At 52.6% G+C, this 17,961-nt stretch overlaps 2 long non-coding RNA genes across 2 annotated transcripts in view; both read right to left on the bottom strand.

The window, feature by feature from the left end:
• The window catches only part of LOC131517517 (uncharacterized), a 37,293-nt gene that overhangs the window by 9,576 nt on the left and 9,756 nt on the right, over nucleotides 1–17,961 (bottom strand). Inside the window, exon 3 of the long non-coding RNA XR_009264624.1 lies at nucleotides 1,057–1,222. This is a non-coding gene — a long non-coding RNA (uncharacterized LOC131517517). The remainder of the gene's footprint in view (nucleotides 1–1,056; nucleotides 1,223–17,961) is intronic.
• LOC131517518 (uncharacterized) lies at nucleotides 7,144–9,525 on the bottom strand. The gene is made up of 2 exons (XR_009264625.1): nucleotides 8,933–9,525; nucleotides 7,144–7,738 (listed from the first exon to the last, which is right to left on the bottom strand). It is a non-coding gene; the product is annotated as an uncharacterized LOC131517518 (long non-coding RNA).

Genomic DNA, 17,961 nt, shown 5'->3' on the forward strand with positions numbered 1-17,961 from the left:
AGGCACACATATTTTAAGTTTATTTATTTTGAGAGAGAGAGAGAGAGCATGTGTGTGCACAAGTGGGGGGAAGGGCAGAGAGAGAGGGAGACAGAATCCCAAGCAGGCCCTGCGCTTGTCAGCACAGAGCCTGATGTGGGACTCGAACTCATAAACTGAGATCATGACCTGAGCTGAAGTCGGACACTTAACTGACAGAACCACTCAGGTGCCCCTCACATATCTTTTTTTCTTATAAAAATGACATCTTATTGTTTGGTAGCATGCTTTTCTCCATTCTATCATATTTTAGTGATGGCTTTTCCTATCAGCAGTGAAAATTCTATGGGTCCAGCAGCATTAGCATCACCTGGGAGCTTGCTAGAAATGGGGGGTTTTAGATCTGATGTTAGACTTGTTGAATCAGAATCTTCATTTTAACAAGATCCCCAGGCAATTCTTATGTCTCTTAAAGTTTGAGAGTGCCGGGGACACCTGGGTGGCTCCGTCAGTTAAGTGTCTGACTCTTGATTTTGGCTCAGGTCATGATCTCACGGTTGTGGGATCCAGCCCCTGTGGGGCTCTGCACTGAGCGTGGAGCCTGCTTGGGATTCCCTTTCTCCCTCTCTCTCTCTCTCTCTCTCTCTCTGTCTTTCCCTCTCTCTCTCTCCGCCTCTGCCCCTTCCCCATGTGTGCTCACACTCTCTCTCTGTCAAAAAAAAAAAAAAAATGTGTCAAGTTTGAGAGTGCTGCTACTTGGTGTCATTTTTAATGATCGTATCCCCATGCAACCACGTGGCTAAAATTTTCTTTTCAAATCTACCTATGATCGGGCATTTAGGTTATATGTAATGTTTGCTCTGTTATTAACAATGCTACAGTGAGCATCTTTATACATATCTGTTGGTCAGGTCTCTTAAATTCCTAGGAGTAGAATTTCTAGGTCAAGGACTTTTGATGCTTATTGTCATCAAGTTGTCCTACAGAAGGACTGTTCCAGCTCACACTGTTCCCTGCAATGCCCAAGAGTGAAGAGATCTCTACCCCCTGGCAACTTCCGTATTACCGGTCTTTTACCTCTGCCATCAGTTCTGTGAAAGTAGTATTTCAGGGTTGGCTCCGGATATGTTTCCTTGTTACTAGGCCGTCAATTTGAACATTTTTCCATATGAGTCCTGGCCATTTGCATTTCTGCCGGCTGGACGTCTGCTGGCTGAGAAAGCTCAGGTAGAGGTCGCAGGGCCTGCGCAAGGTCATACAGCGGGTTACTCCCACCAAGGTAGGGAGAGACATTGCCACTGAGGGCTGCAGAGAGGGTGGCCTGAGCCCGGTCCTTGTGCAGAGCCCTGCACAGGGTGGACACTCATGTTTGCTGCCTGTTGGAGGGCACAGTGGGCGTGGGCCCAATTCGGACCCAGCCTGGCTCTTCTGCGGGCCCCAGCCTCATGCTGTGTCAGAGCCCCAGAGCAAGTGCCCGGCCAAGCCCCCCCCCTCCCCCCCCCCACCGCCGCTCCTGGCCTAGCGAGGCCTGGATGCTGGCTACCACCCAGGATGGTGGAGTCAGGTTCCACCTGGGCATTCCATGGTTCCCCAAGCAGGCAAGAGGGCAGGCTGGCCAGATGTGCTGGCGGGGGGGGGGGGGGGGGGGGGGTGCGGGGGGGAGCCGGTGGTGAGGACAATTCAGGGAAGTGACCCTGCCCGGTAGCAGAGCTCCTGCCCCAGCAGGCATTGTGAGCCGCCCACTGGCCACTGTTGCTAAAGCTGCTGACGGTGGCTGCAGGAAGCTAGGCTTACTCAGCCCCGGCTGCAGGGCTGCACGTGGCTGTGTTTGCTACCTCCCTCCACCCAGCTTTCCTCCCAGGCACGGCCTGCCCAGCCAGCAGCTGGGGGAAGCGGTGCGTGGGGAGGAAACAGGCGGGACCACCCCCCCACATCCCCTGCAAGGCTGCACCTGTGCTCTGCCGGCCCTGCCACCTGTTGCCTGATTGGGCACGGGGCCTACCCCAGGGGCCTCGGCGGCACAGCGAGGTGCAGGGCTGGGATCTGGGGTGGACCCCGGCCTGGGGCAGGCGAGCCAGGAGTGGGACCCCCTCGTCGACGATATCTACCGAATGCACCACTCACTCCCCACCGCCGCTGGGGTGTATCTGTATTATTATCTCCCTCTGACAAAAAGGGAAACCGAAGCTCTGAAAATAAGAGTAATAATAGCCTAACCTAGAGTTTGCTTATTAGGTGCCAGGAGCTCTTATTTGTGTCTCACAAGAATAGCAGGTACAGCCGTAGGCCCATTTTCCCTGAGGAAACCCAAACACAGAGACGTGAAGGCACTTGCTTTAGGTCACACAGCATGTAAGAGGCACCCCCACGTCTCTGACTGCAAAATCACACCCTTAACTCGCCCCTGGTACGGCCTACCAGGTGACCCTTCCAGGATCTCGGTCCCTGCAGGAGCACCTGAGCTGTTCCTTGTGTGGCACTGCTCAGAGTCCCCTGGGCCTCTGTCTCACCATCCTCTTCTGTGTCTCCATCCCGCCCCCAGCCCCCAGGTGTCCTTGGGGACTGTCTCTCAGATGCTGTGTCCTCTGACTCTCTCTATCCTGCCCTGACTCTGGGTTTCTCTGTCTCCTCTCTCTGGTCCGCAAAAGGGACAAAGAGGGAATTTGCATGGAACGTGGCAAACAAATCGTGGCACCCAGTTGCCATGGGCAGCAGAAAAGTGTCTCCTGGGTGGGAGCTGAATGAGTAGAGAATAAAGCAGAAGGGAAGGGAGAAAGGAGCCAGTTTGGGAGGCTGGGGGGCCAGTGGGGCTGGTGTCTGGAGGATGAGAGGGTGAACCAGGGAGGGGGCAGCAGCCGTGGGACCCCCCCACACCTTTCTTCTTCTGCAGTGGTGATGGTGCCCCCCCCCCCCAACCCCGCACTGAGAGCCACTGCTGCTGTTGGTAGCCTTGGGCTGCTGAGGATGGGAGGGCGGGGGAAGAAGGAGGAAGTTGTTCTCAGAGTGAGGGTCTCTGCGCAAGCCTGTTGACAAGCTTTCAAGTCTGCACGATAGGATTCTGGGTTCTCAACAGATTCACTTCTATCCCGAGTGGGGCCCAAAGCCAGGGCTCCAGGCCTTTGGCAATCAGGGTGGAATCCAACCACTGGCTGTCATGGCAACCTGTATCTCTTCGGAACTGCACAGAAAGGCCTAGAGTCTGCAGTCCAGGCGACCAGTCACTCAGTATGTGGCAATAGGCAAGCCCATGGGTGTGCCGGGGGGAATCCTACAGGGTAGGGCCCAGAAAGGGGTCCGACTTTGGCTCAGCCGCTTCCTTCTAGTCCTGGCCTCTTCCCGGCAGCGTCTCCAGGGTCTGGCCTAAGTTGGGCTTCAGCCAAGCTGGCTGGCCTCCAGGTGGATTTGGGACAGACAGCTGGGATGTGGTGTTTCCCGCTCCGAAGAGATGGAGGTTGGCAATGGGACCGTGGCGGGGCTGGAATCTGGAATGCTGGGTCCTTCAGTGACAAATCTCAGCAGGATGGTGGGGTCGCGGGTGGGTGGAGGCTGGACAGGCAGTCTTTAGTTAGGTTTCCCAGTGAGGGGATGTGACAGGGATTAGGGCCAGGTGGTCTCCATACCTCCACCCCTTCTTTATCTGGGTGCCTCTGAGCCCTGCATGGGTCCCTCTGGAAGGCCAGCCAGCTGACTCTGAAACTTCCTTCTTTCTCCTCACCCTAACAGCCCTCACTTCTTCAGACCAGGTCCCCTGCTTGCCAGGGTCAGGTCAGCCCGTCCCAGGAAGCATCTGGCACTGTTTGCTCGCCTCTTTTTGATCGTCCTGGTGGACCTGGTCATAGCTGCCTGTGCTCCTGATTCTGGCATAGACACTGTGTTCAGCTCCTTGAGACAACCTTTGTTCGGCTCGACAGGGCACACGTGAGTAGTAACTCAGTCCTCCTTCCCCTAGCTGCCAGGTTCAGCTTTGGTCCTTCTTTCTGTCCCTCCTTGTCTAAACAATTCCTATCCATCCTTTGAGGCCCATGTCAGATGTGAAGCTCGTGCTCCTTCCCATCTGTTCCAGGCAAAATCACTGTTTCCTGTGTCTCCTGCTAATGAGGCACAGAGCACTGAGTGAATGACACTTCCCAAAGGGGGAAAAAAAAAAAAAAAAAAAAGCTTCTGGTCTTGATGGTGTCCTGCTCAAACATTTTCCATGGCTCCCCACTGTGAAAAGGCCTTTTGCCCTTTTGGGCTTCATCAATCCCCTAGCCTGTGCCAGAGAACCCTCTACTCTAGTCAAGTGGTTCCCTAGCCTTCCCCAAACTTGGTCTGAACCCGCCCCTCTCCACTCCCCCTGCTCAGGCCATCCCCTTTCTTTAGAACACAGACCACCACTCACATACTGAAATTCTACCCACCCTTGCGTCTCATGGCCCTGGGAGGCTGGTGGCTCTTGAAAGGGCATAAGGGGGGCCCAGGGTTCGTCTTCCGCCCCTCCCCGATCTCCAGAGCCAATGGCTTTTGAACAACCTGCATCGTATGTTCTATAATTTGAACTAAGCAGCGGCTGACAACCTCCCATTAATGTCTGTGTTAGTGCAAATGAGTACGTCATTGTGTGTGGATGAATACATGTATGTTCATGGGAAGATATCAGCAAGCATATGCACAGGGAGCTGTGTGTGTGCTAAGAAATGTGTGGGAACGAATGTGCCTCTCCATGTGTGGGAGCAGGTGCGTCATGTCTGAGTGAACTTGTGAATGCACATGGGCCCCGTGTGCCAAAGCACGTGAGCACACGTGAACCTATACGGGGGGGTTGTGTATGTTGAAGGTGTGTGCTTGCACATGCAGGCAAATCTGTCTGTGCACTGGGTGTACGTGTCCTGCTACACTTTCTTCTGCCCAGCCCAGGTTACTGGGGAAGGCCAAGGCCGGTCAGTCTCCCTTCCATGCACCTCCCAACCTCCAGGGGCATGAGGAGGGGATGTATGTGACATCCTAACTTTTGACGGAGATAAATGCAGAATTCCTGTAAGGTCACTAGGCTGTGGCAGTGAGCAGCTGTGAGTGTCGGGGGTCTGGCTCCGTGGTGACCTGGCCCCTGGCCCCCAGGCCTCAGTATCCCCTGTCCCCCACTGAGCTGGTAACCGGAACTAGGAGGGCTCAGGAGGTGTCCAGCAAGAGATAATCATTCTGTTCTGGTCCCCAGGCAACAAGACCCTACACCCTAGGCCTGTGAGGGGCTGCCTACGCTGGGCCCTGGCAGAGGGGATGGTGACAAGGCCAGAGTACCCACAGAATGCCAGGTCTATGGTTCTCCTTCCTCAGGGGACTAAACTTTGAAAAAACAAAGCAACAGATTAATGTGAACTCACTTTAGACCGAACAAGGATATAAAGGCTTAAAGTGCAGCGAGGAAGCTTAGGCTAGACCCAAGGAAGGAGTGTCCTTCACTGACAAAGACCACAAAATCTGTGTCCTCAAACAGATGGATCCCACAACAGGATCCACATCCACCCACAGGGCTGGTGGAGGGGGTCAGAGGTGAGAGACTGGCCTGGATGACCTTTAGAAGTGCCCCTCCCCACTGTCGTGGCTCTGTCCTCTGTAGCTCTGAGGGGGCCCAGAGGGGCATCTGGGGAGAGAAATTAGTCAGGCGTACTTCCGTGCACTGCTCCCAAGATCCTTCCCTCCTCCGGAACCTTCTTATCCCTCATTTCCTGCTGCTTTCCTCTCACCTCCAAGTGGCTGCCCCAGCCCTGGCCCCAAAGTGGCTTCCTCACTCCCTCCCTGCTGCTCCAGAATTCTCCCAGCAGACCACCCCCAAAGGCCCAGCCCAGTCCCGCCCAGTCTTTGGAGTGCAGCCCTGGGCCTCCCACCCAGTGGAAAGGCAATTAGAGGCTCAAACTGGGAGGGGTGCTGAGGTGGGTGCAGGGAGACAGCAGGCCTCGGTGGGCACGATCCCTCACCGGGTGGTCCTCAGGGAGCCAAGGCCAACTGGATGTGACAGTGTACCCTGGCTGAGGTCAGAGGAGCTCTGGGGCCGCTGCCTCAGGGCTGGAGGCCCCCCTTCTTCAGGGGCTTTGGGGTCCCAGCCTTGCTTTTCCTGGTGGCCTCCTCTGGCTCCCCAGGGAGTGGTCATGGAAGAGGACATGTAGAGGTGCTTAGGGAGAATGGGGCGGGGAGGGTGAATGACTCCCCCCGACACACTCTGGGCTCCCCTCCTCCTCCTCCTCCTGGAGCTCCTGTGCCTTCCCTGGGAGGTCTGTTCAAGGCGAGCCCAGGGATGAGGGGAGGAGATCATTAATCACCGTTATTTATTGTTTCTTATGTAACCCGTGTTATGAAACATGGGACCTTGTACCAGGCACAACTGGGAACATGTGAAAGTGGCCCTACTAGTAAGGGCTTCCTGTGGGCTGAACAGGTAGGCCCAGGAGCCATAGGGCCACCTGCAGAACGGCCTGGAAAGAGGGGTGCAGGCTGGCCCAGGCTCTGGCTGCAGGTAGGCTAGTCCTGCTGTGCTGCCCCGCTATCTCACAGGGCCCTAAGGTAGGAAGAGAGCTGGGTTTGGGGGCCCCTCAACCACAACAGGCCTAGATCAGCTCAGGCTCCAGGGTGGCCTGGGTCACAGCTGGAGTTGTCAACATACTGACCCAGGAGGAGATAACATCCAAAGGGCTTGGAGTCCCAGTCGGACAGGGAGGGGAATGTCGCCGGAAAAGATCCCTGGCCCCCAGAGGGATCAAACTAAATGGGACTTTAATAGGTCTCTTCCAGCTCAGATTTCATGGGTAATTGGAAGCAGGTCCTGAGCCGAGCAGAGTGGGCTGGCCCTAGTGGCCTGTGGGGGCTGGGGACTGAGGAGGAGCAAGGGTTGCTGCCTCCCTCCCCTCCGCACATCCCACCCAGGCCTCACGGGGCTTCTGGATCCCCTCTACACTGCTTTGGAAGTGCTGCTGTTTTAACTCCTTCAGGGTAAGAACATGGCTAAGCGGGGAGGGAGAGCCTGAGTCTCGGCTCAGAGGGGAAAAGAGAAGCATGTCCTGAGCTAGATGTACACTCATTCATTCACTCACTCAACAAATTCACATTGAAAACTGGCAATAGCCCTTTAAGACAGAACCCTTACTTTGTTTTTTTTTTTTTAATTACAAAAGAGGCCCACACTTGCTGAAATAAGATTCAAGCGGTATCACAGTATATTAAGTAAAAGTGAAAATTCTCCCCCCTCCCCACCCATTATCTGCCCTCTCCCTGGCTACTCTCATACTCCAGGGGTACCTTCTGTCAACAATTTATTGGATCTCCTTCCAGACCATCTTCACGGCATTCTGCACCACATCCTGCTGTTTTCACTCAACAATGCATCATTGATATCCTTCCAAGGCAGTAAGTAGAATGTGGGTATTCCTCACTCCCATTTTAAAGATGAGAACACTGAGGTTCAGAAAGGTTTAATGGCTGTCCCAGACTGCAGAGCCAGGCCTTGTTCTCATTCTGTCATAGCTTCCAGCCTCTTCCCTGCAGCGGGTGGATATGATGGAGCAGAGAGGCTGGAAAACCCCTAAGTGAGGGTTGGGGTGGGAGAGAGAGCCTGGGAATGAGAAGGAAGCAGTGGGCTAGGAGTGGGCACAGGCTCTTCTTGGATGCAGTGGCACCCCTCCTCCAGTGTCTCCCAGGATCCCTCGGGGTCTTCTGTGGCTCTGGGGCCCTAGAGGCCTGGGCTGGACAGGGCTGGTTAGCAGGTAGTGGAGGGGTTTTCAAACCAAACCTATCAAGAGGGAAGGAAAGATGGCATTTCAGCCCCTAAAGTGCCTGCGACACATTCCTCCCCTGGCCTCAAGGGGCATTTCTTGCCTAACACCACTGGTGGGTGCTGGCCACTGCCCCTGCCTGCTGATGCTGACCAGACAGGCCTGTGTTCTCCCTCCAGGACTACCATCCTATATTCCCCTGCTGCCACCGGCTACCATTCCAGCATGTTCACCAGTGCAGGGAGGGAGGCACCCCTTTCCGCAGCCCAGACCCTGAGCAACCAGAACCGGCTCATAGTCACAGGGCTTAGGGACCCTCTAGGAAGACAGCTGAAGGGACAGGCAGGTGGGAGGCCAGTCCAGCCTGTGGCTCAGCCTGAAGTATAAATAAGACCAGCTCTGAAAATGTTGTGACCCAGAAGCCTCCACACCAGACACCTAGCCTTCCTCCCCACTGCCTGGGACCTCCAAGGGAGGGAACACTGGAAGCTGAGAGAACACAGAGGATGGGCAAAGGAAGAAAACATCTAGTGTTCCTTCTGGGCAGACATGGGTTCTTTACACCCGGGCACACGCATGCATGTGCACACCCACGTGCATGCACACACACTAACGCCGAAAAGGGGAACTTGGCCGAAGTGTAGCACAGCTGCCCCTCGGAGAAGGCTTAGAGGCAGGGGAATGGACCGGATGGCCTTTGGAGAGCTCGCCATTCCCGAGACTGTCTGGAAAAATGCTCCCACAAGGGCCACCCAGGTCTTGGAAGGAATCACAGAGATTCTCCCACAAGGCAGTCAGGCCAACTGGGGAAGACTGATCCACTCACGCTGCCAATCTCCTTGGCGAACCTGCTCTGTGCCAGGCCCCATGCTGGGCCCCAGAGAACAGACTGCACCTCCCAGGCTCCACTGCACCAGAGCCACTGGGCATATGGGAGAGAGGGTCCCTACTGGCAAGAGCAGAGCCCATCCCTTCACCCGAGGCTGGCCCATCAGTCACTGAGAGGCTGAGGCTGTCCAGTGGTTCTTAGCGGCGCGCAGGCGGCATCCTTCCGGAGTGCAGACCCTCCGCCCCCCCCCCCACCCCAGCTGGTGTCTGGAGAAGGCCGGAGTCTCCTCTCTGCCCACCACCCACGCCACCCCCACGGTTCTGGCCCTGGCCGGCGGGGGCGCAGAAAGGAAATCACTAAGGAGGATTGAGTGTCAATTCACCAACTAATCGGATCAGGGCGAGCGGCTGCCGCACACGCTGTTCCCTCCCCGGCTCCTCCGCGGGCCCATTACAGCAGCTAATCACCCGGGCGGCGGCGGCGGCGTTAACAACCGTCTGCCCATCAGGCTCCTTCCTGGGGCTTGGCGGAGGGGCTGACCCCTTGAAGCTCTTCTCTCGGAGGAGCAGGAGCGGGAAACTGGATCCCAGCAACAAGCCGGTGGCCGCCGTCCAGGGTAACGCCTGGCTCCTCGCGCTGCTGGCTGGCCTCCTGAGTGTTTGCCCGGCTCCTCTTGCCCCACGGCCGCCGCCGCCGCCGAGGGCCGGCGAGGACGGCGCGGGGACAGCGCATCCCCTGAGCACCCGAGGCCACCGCTCCCTCCCCGCCACCGGTGCTGCCCGCGCGGCCCGAGCTGGGGAGGCGGCGTTCCCTGCCAGCCAGAGCAAATTAGGTGCCCGGACGTTGAGGTCTGCTTGGCATTTCCTGTGTTGGCTTTGGCTGACGAGGCCAGGCCAGTGGGCAGCCCTCTTGACCCCAGCCCAGTCCAACAGGCACGTCCCAGACTCTGCAGCCCACAGACTTCTGCTCTGTGCCCCACAGGGAATCCTGTTCCGGAAAAAAAGGATCACCCCTCCCTGCCTGGGTTCCCACTGAGCTGCCTTCCCTTGCCTTGTAGGGTGCTCTGACACCAGAGGCCTGGCCAGCCCCCAACCTGGCTCATCTCAATGCATGTTCCTCAGGCTCGGGCACAGAGCCCACAGAATTTGTGGATCTCCGAGGCTCCCAGGGCTTCCTGGATGTGGTGAGGCGCCTCTGCATCCAGGCTCCCAAGCCTGACGGTCCGCAGGGGGCTCTGATCTCCCCTGATCTCTTCTTCCCATCTGTCTGTGGAAGAATTTCCCCAGTCCAGGGCCTGGCCCCCAGGGAGCCATGAGCAAGGAGGTTGCTCCAGACATTGGCACCAGCTTGGGAACCCATGGGAGCTCCCGTCCTCGACCCCAGAAGGGCCGGCTTCACCTGTGGGCTTCGGCATTGCTGGCTCCTGTTCCTCTGTCCATGTTTTCTTTGGCTCGGATTTCTGGGACACCAGATTGTCCAAAACAAGACGACTTCGTGATACTTACTTTCCCAAAGAGCAGAGTCTGTAACACAATCAGGCTCTTTGTGTGCAGTGCAGTCTCCAGCCACCCACTCTCTGGTTGCCCCCGTCTCTGCCCCAGCCAGGTCCCCTTGGGGGCATGAAGCACTCCTCAATCCCAGTGGCCAGGGGTCTCTGGCTTAGGATTTAGCGAGGCTGAGCAGAGAGGGGAGCCAAACCCCTCCCCACAGACCATCCGTCAGTGGTCTACAGCTCTTTCCTTTCTCCTCCCCAGCCCTGGGATGCCAGCATAGCCCCTGTGAGGAAGGAGAAGCAAGAAATAGGAATAGCCTAGGGTTCGAGATGCCCGACTACAAATCCCAGCTCTACTATACACAGCTGTATGCCTCGAGCAAGGTACCAAATGGCTGTGGAACTCAGTTGCCTTGCCAGTAAAGTGGCAACAATAGAGGAACCTAGCTTTACTGGAACCTTACTAGGGCCTTTGGGGCTAGCCTGCAGTAAGCCCCGGTAAAGCGACCATAAATGCAGCTATCTGTCCGCATGGGGTCGGCTGAGCAGTCACTCAGGAGTCTGCAGAGTTGTCCAGGCCCAGCCTAGACCACACCTAGGATAGAGACTCTGCCCCCCTACCCCACTAGTCACTTCTTTGCTCCCAGGCTGGTTCTGTGCTGCCATCTCCCTGAGGAGACTGAAGCCCAGGCTGGCTCTCTCCTGAGCCACTCTGCCCGTGGCCATCAAGAACTTGCCGCCTCAACGGCACAGGCCAGCCTGCCAGGGCAGAGTAGTCTCAGAAGGCATCTGAAGGTGGTTGGGTACCTAGAACCCCTGTTTGGAGGTCCTCACCTTTCCCCAGGAACACGGAGGCATAGCACACGCATCTTGGTTGCTCAGTGCCAGGTACCAGAACGCTCAGAAATCTGAACGTGTGGTGAACGAAGGAAAAGGCTCTGGATTTCCTACATTGTTTGTGGGAGAAGCGACAGGCGTTTTTCTGACAAGTCTGGGGTGAGAGTTGTCAAGCAGACAGGGGAGTGTTGATCACCTTGATGAGCAATTCCACGTCTGGGACTCTCCCTTGGGAACTAATCTGAAATGCCAGAACTCAGAGCTGCAGGAGGGTCTATAAAAATCTCTACAGAGGTGGTTTTTCTCAGCGTCATTTATTTTTATTTTTTATTCCTTTAGATTTTTTTTTAATGTTCACTTATTTTTGAGAGAGAGAGAGAGACAGAGACAGCGTGAGCGGCAGAGAGAGAGACAGACACACAATCCAAAGCAGGCTCCACGCTCCCAGCTGTCAGCACAGACACTGACAGGGGGCTCGAACTCATGAACCATGAGATCATGACCTGAGCCGAAGTTGGACGCCTACAACCGACTGAGACACCCAGGAACCCCTCTCAGGGTCACTTATAATAGCAAACAAACAAAGAAGATACTTCAGTAGCCAATGGTTGGAGACTGGATAAATCTATTATGCTATACCTATGCACACAGGGAATTAAAGAGTAAGCACTAAAGATTAGGTTTAGGGAAAATTTTTAATGACGTGGCAACATCTGAGTAAAAAAAATCAGGATATCTAACTGCTGACAAAGTATAATCTTAATTATGTAAAAAAAATCAGGATATCTAACTGCTGACAAAGTATAATCTTAATTATGTGAAAAAATATGTTCTGAGTACATACACAAAATTTGATATATATATATATACATATATAACATATAATTATATATGTATAATATATAATAATTACTTATACATATATATAAATTATATATATATAATATAAAAGGGCATATTATGCTGCCTTAAAAAGGGATGAATTCTGGCACCTGCTACAACATGGACAAGCCCTGAAGACATTATGTTAAGTGAAATATGCCAGACAGAAATGTACAAAGATTGTATGGTTCCACCTTACATGAGGCCCCTAGAAAAGAGTCAAACACCTAGAGACAGAAAGTAGAAGGGTGCTTGCCAGGGCCTGGGGAGGACGGACAGTGATTTTTTAATGGGCACAAAGTTTCAGTTTGGGAAGATAAAAAGTTCTGGAGATGGTGATGGTTGTGCAAGAATGAGAATGTACTTAACACTACTGAACTGTACACTTAAAAATGATAAAAATGATAAATGTTATGTTATGTACATTTTATCACAATAAAAAAAAGAGGTCATAGAGAAATACATCAAATGTTCTTAATGAGTATTTTTGAGTGAAGGGATTATGGGTGACCTTTGTTCTTTTTAGTTTCCAACATTTGCCCCTAGTAAATGAGATATTTTGTTTTGTTTGTTGTTTGTTTTAAGGAAGCTTGCTTCAGCATCTCCCAGATGTGCGGGGGTGGGGAGGGGGAGAGGTTCGGTCCAGCTGCAGCTGGACACAGGGGAGAAGCACAGCGTGCTGGGGGGAGGGCTGGCTCAGAGAAGGCTTGGGGTCCGCCCAAGTTCTCGCTCCCCTGCTGGCTGGCCTAATTCTCTGCCTCCTGCCACCCCCCCCAACCCCACCCCTCCAGCCTTGCCTCGGGGCCTCTCCTCAGGCATGGCGCACTGACTAGCCTGAAGGGGCCGTCCCAGCTCTAGTGGGAATTCGGGCTCGGGGCTTTCTCAGACGGTCAGTACCCTTGCCGCCTTCCCGCTGCCGCTCCGCCCCAGCCCAGCTGCAAAAACAACAGCCCATACCCCAAGCCCTGTTATTGCAGCCCAGAGTGGAGCCTCAGTGTGCAGCGGAAGGAGTGGGGATGGGGCCTGCCAGTCCCAAAGAGACCTTGGGGCAGGGGTGCTCTCGGGAGGTTGGAGGGTCCCCTCCTGATCCCTGGGGAAACCTGACTCCCAGGTGTGAGGAGAAGGGGCTTGGGGAGGCCTGAGGGCCTGGGGGCCTGAGAGCCAACTCTGCCAGTGGCCTCCCTGGCTCCTTGGGGACTGCGGGGTGGGGAGAGGTAGGGGGGAGGAAGTCAAGCCACTTGGGAACCCGCTGAACCAAGCCGAGCCAAGCCGTGGGCAGGAGGCGGCACCACCGTGGCTCCCAGGCAGGCCAGGGCCAAGGCTTTCCCACGGGGTGCAACTGGCCACTGGGCTCTACGGAGCCATCCACCCAGGCTAGGGACTGGGAGCCCTGGGAGTTTTCCATGCAGTTTTCCCTTCAGGGCAGAGGGACTGGTGGGCATATCTGGAACTTATCAGGGCTCTTCCAGGTATGGGCTGGGCACCCCAGCAAGGCTGGGGTACAGCTCTCAGGGGCCTACTACTCAGCTTTCTCAGCACCCACTCCAGCCTCATCCATTGGCTCCTTACTCACGTGACAGAGCAATGACACAGGGCTCATATCCCTAAGAACCTAAGGGGCCTCAGAGGCTGTCGGAAGCCCAGCGCCTTTTTGACCCCTAAAGGCCACTCCTGCCACTCTAATATGAGGGGTGTGGACGGTGTGGCATTAGGAGGCACTGGGAGGTCTCCAGAGACAGATAAACCCAGGCTAGAACCTCAGCTCTGTCCCACTAGCTGTATGACTGGACATGTTCCTTAACCTCTCCAAGCCTTGGCTTCTTCCACTGTAGTGGTGGAAGGTTTAGATGCAACATATATAGTTTCTGGCACAATGTAAATGCTTATTAAGGGGAAGACACTGTAATGCTCTATACACAAGCCCCCAAAAATGAAATTAGCTGAGACTGGAAAGAACTTTCTGATCTCAATGGTCGACTTAGTTCTTCTGACCCATGGCACTCTGCCCAACGTAGACGGCACACTTGAGGAGTCCCCTTTTCTTTTTCCACTCTGGTTAGGAACCAGTTAAGCAAACCACCCTCTGAAGTTAGACAATGACTGTCTGTTGTTAAGGATGTTGTGGGCCACAGGCATCAAACCAGGGATAGAAACTATTTCAGGCAAGGAGAGGATCCAGATGGAAGAGGGTGAGCCTCTGGCTTCTCAAAGCCACCAGCATCCTCTGTCTGTAGGTTAGTCACTGAGTGTCACTTATGCACCAAGAAGCAGCTGGAAGCTGTCAGATTGAGGGTCCAGGCTTCCTGACTGGGATGTAGCCTCATATAAGGTCTGTTGCTGTTCTGAAATGCTCTCAGGTAGTTACAATAACTCATTTACTCTTGAAAGAGAGGAGTTATAGAAATAAAAGTTGGTTTGGGGCGCCTGGGTGGCTCAGTCGGTTAAGCGTCAGACTTGAGCTCAGGTCACGATCTCACGGTCCGTGAGTTCGAGCCCCGCGTCGGGCTCTGGGCTGATGGCTCAGAGCCTGGAGCCTGCTTCTGATTCTGTGTCTCCCTCTCTCTCTGCCCTTTCCCTGTTCATGCTCTGTTTCTCTCTGTCTCAAAAATAAACATTAAAAAAATTTTTTTTTAAAAAAGAAATAAAAGCTGGTGTTATTTTTATTTGGATTATCTGGCCTTTAAAATACAACCAGATCTGTATTAAGTACATTAGAATCACCTTTTAGGGAGATTTTTAAAAATTCTCTCAAAATTTTTAGGTAATGGTAATCCAGACCTACTACTTTAAAGATCAGTAGTGGCAAAGTGTCTCTAAATCTTTAAGATCACTACCATTCATCAGATGTCATTGTTCTTATCATCTCCACTGACAGACACGATAACCCAGCTTGGGAGGGGCGGACCTGTGATCTGAACTGAGATTCATATGACTTCCAAGCCCAAACGTGCATGCATTCATTCATTCATTCATTCAGCGAGGGTGGGGGAAGAGCTGAGGGAGGGAGAGAGAGAGAATCTTAAGCAAATTCCACACCCAGCACAGAGCCCAACTTGGGGTTCGATCTCATGACTGTGAGATCATGACCTGAGCCAAAATCAAGCGTTGGATGCTCAACCGACTGAGCCACCAGGCGTCCCCAAGCCCAAGCTTCTAAATGGTTTAACATAACATGAAAGGACAACTAGCCAGTGGGCATTAGTCTCCACATTTTTTTTCCCCGGAATCACAGACTATTTGTTTTGTCTACCTATGTGCTCGGTACTATTCTCACTAATGACAGACCTATCGATTGTGGTATAACTGATCGCTTGATCAGAACCAGCTCACTTCACAGGGCTCTTTAGAGACCAAAGGGGAGAAGGAGTACGAAAATCTTTAAATTTTTAAAAATGTTTATTTATTTTGAGCACGAGCAGGGTAGGGGGCAGAAAGTGAAGGAGACACAGAATCTGAAGCAGGCTTCAGGCTCTGGGCTGACAGCACAGAGCCAGACACGGGGCTCGAACCCACGAACCCTGAGATCATGACTTGATCTGAAGTCAGGCACTTAACCGACTGAGCCACCCAGGTACCCCAGGAATATGAAAATCTTAACAGGCAAAACCCTCCTTCTGGGGCGCCTGGGTGACTCAGTCAGTTAAGTGTCTGACTCTTGTCTTTGGCTCAGATCATTATCTCACTGTTTATGGGATGGAGCCCCACATCTGGCACCAAGCTCACAGGACACAGCCTGCTTGGGATTCTCTCTCTCTCCGCCCCTTCCCCACTCGCGCTCTCTCTCTCTCTCAAAATAAATAAACTTAAAAAAATAAATAAAAGGCACAATCCTCTAAGTTTAAAGGATGATGCTGTTTTATTATTGAGTTTCCCCTAGTACAGGGGCTATCTTCCAATATGCAGTCTGGTGTTTGGTATGAAAAGATGTTCAACAAATATTCGTCATATACTGTATATGTTGCCCCATGAAGACCAAGTGTTAATACACGGTCCTAATAACAATAGGGTACCATTTTTTTTCTAATCACATGCCCTGGTACCATTATCTGTGTTTGTCATTAGAATTTTCCTCTAAATTCCTAGCAACTGACCAGTTCAAGTGGGAGGGAATCTCATGAACACAGCCGGATTCCACTAAAATATAAATCTACATTTAGACCCAGAATAGCTTCTAGTTTAGCGGCATCAATCAAATAATGTCTGAGAATTGGGTTGGGCTCCTTGGAGAACAAAAGAGAAGCTTAGTCAAGCCTCCGGCAACTCAAAAAGTTAAACCAAAGGGGGACTTGCTGAGAAGTCCAAGGATGGCTCTACCTTAAAGCATGGCTAGGCCTACAGGCCTCCATCGGTTCATTTCAAATCATCAGCTCTTTTGCCCTTTCTCTCTCACTCTAGGACTTGCCTCTGTTCACTTCTTCTCTTGGAGCAGTTGCCTGACTTTCTCCTGCAGACAGTCCTCCTCCATGAAACAGGAAAGTTGGACACCAACAGTCCTCAGCCAATCCCCTCATAGTGGATGATCTAAAGGACAGAAACCTGCTTTCCTCTGGGGTCCATATAGCAAATCACAGGGAAGGGCTCAAAGGCTTTGTGCAAATAGACAACATGGAATTGGGGTGACTGCACAGACCTGGGTGGTGTGCCTTCTCTGAGGCCAGGAGGCCCTGAGATTGACAGTTCCACCTGAATGACACGAGATGAGGGAGAGTTCCCAAAGGAAAGGGGGTGCAGGGCAGACAAAAACAACAGGTGCCCCTGACAATAGCACTTGTTCTCAGGTTGCGTAGAGACATGACTTATCCACCAGAACAATCAGAAAAGGATAAAAACAGTAGTGCACTCGCATGCCGAAGTGTTGAGTCAAAGCCCTTCAGGAAAAGGAAGTGATCTGATGGCCTAAAGGAGATTCTTTAGAACAGGAGAAAGACACAAATATTTTGGTCAGCCTCCCTCCCTACAGTTGAGAATTATCATCATAATCACCCTATTCTCCAAATTAAGCTCAGAAACTATGATTTGATAATTCTGCAGGCAATTAGCCAGAATATTTGAAATTGGGACACTTTGGGAAAATCTAGAAGATCTGGTGAACACAATCATATTCCTGGTTGAGAGAATGGGCCTGATGATTTATTTTTCTTACAAATAACTTTTTTTCTGATTACAAATGGGAGGTGTTTACTGTAGAAATTTTGGAAAATACAGAACACAAATGAACTTGAAAACCACTCTTGTGTTTGTTAGGATTGGGTGTGACTACGGATGGAAACCTCAAGATAACAGTGGCTCAAATAAGACTGAAGTTTATTTTGCTTGCTGCTACATGAAGTTCAAAAGTCCAGGCTGGTATGATAGTTTTGCTCCACAGAGGCCTCAGGGTGCCCAGGCCCCTTCCAGCTCACTACTCTGCCATGCCTGCAGCGTGGCCTGAATCCTCATTATCTAGGCTGACCAAGCAGAAAAGTAGCCAGAAAGAGAAAGGGATAAAGAGGCCAAGGGACACATGCCAGCTATGTCCCAGGCAAGGTTCTCAGAAGCAGCAACACAATGTTTCCACACCAGCCCCACGGTAATGACAGGGTTTGGGGGTGATGGTGGGGTTCAGAGCCAATGGCCAAGAAAGAATTCTTGGAGACGTCTTTGGTGCAAGAAGGTGATCTTATTAAAGCGTGGGGACAGGACCTGTGGGCAGAAAGAGCTGCACTGGGGTTATAAAGAGTGACTGGTTGTATACTATGGGGTTAGGAGAGGTAAAGTCAAGGGAAAATTTCTTAAAGGGATTTTCATATGCTAAAGAAGACTCACAGATTACTGAAGGCCTAGCTATTGTCAAACTAAAGTTGTTTTTCCCTCCAGTAAAGTAGCAAAGCATTAATATGAAGATAGTAGGGAGTTCTGGAGATTAGGCTATTGATAAGATTGCTTTTTGTTTTTGTTTTTTTTTTTTGTAATTTACTAAGATATTTGTAAACTGATGGAGACTCCTGCCCTGGATGACTGTGACTTTTATCAGTTAACCATTGGTTTTCTTTCCCTTTCATTGGGCAGCCGGGAGTGTCCGAGGAATATCACACGTATCCCACCTGGGGTGGGGGGTGGGGGTTGTTCTTAGCTTGTGCTTTGTCGTCAGCTTGCCTTATGCTCCCTCATCAGTAAGAATGCGGTCACATGGCCGCATCTACCTGCTGGGGAGACTAGGA

This window comes from Neofelis nebulosa, chromosome 7 (genome assembly GCF_028018385.1).
Source record: "Neofelis nebulosa isolate mNeoNeb1 chromosome 7, mNeoNeb1.pri, whole genome shotgun sequence".
In the NCBI taxonomy this organism is placed as follows: Eukaryota; Metazoa; Chordata; class Mammalia; order Carnivora; family Felidae; genus Neofelis; species Neofelis nebulosa.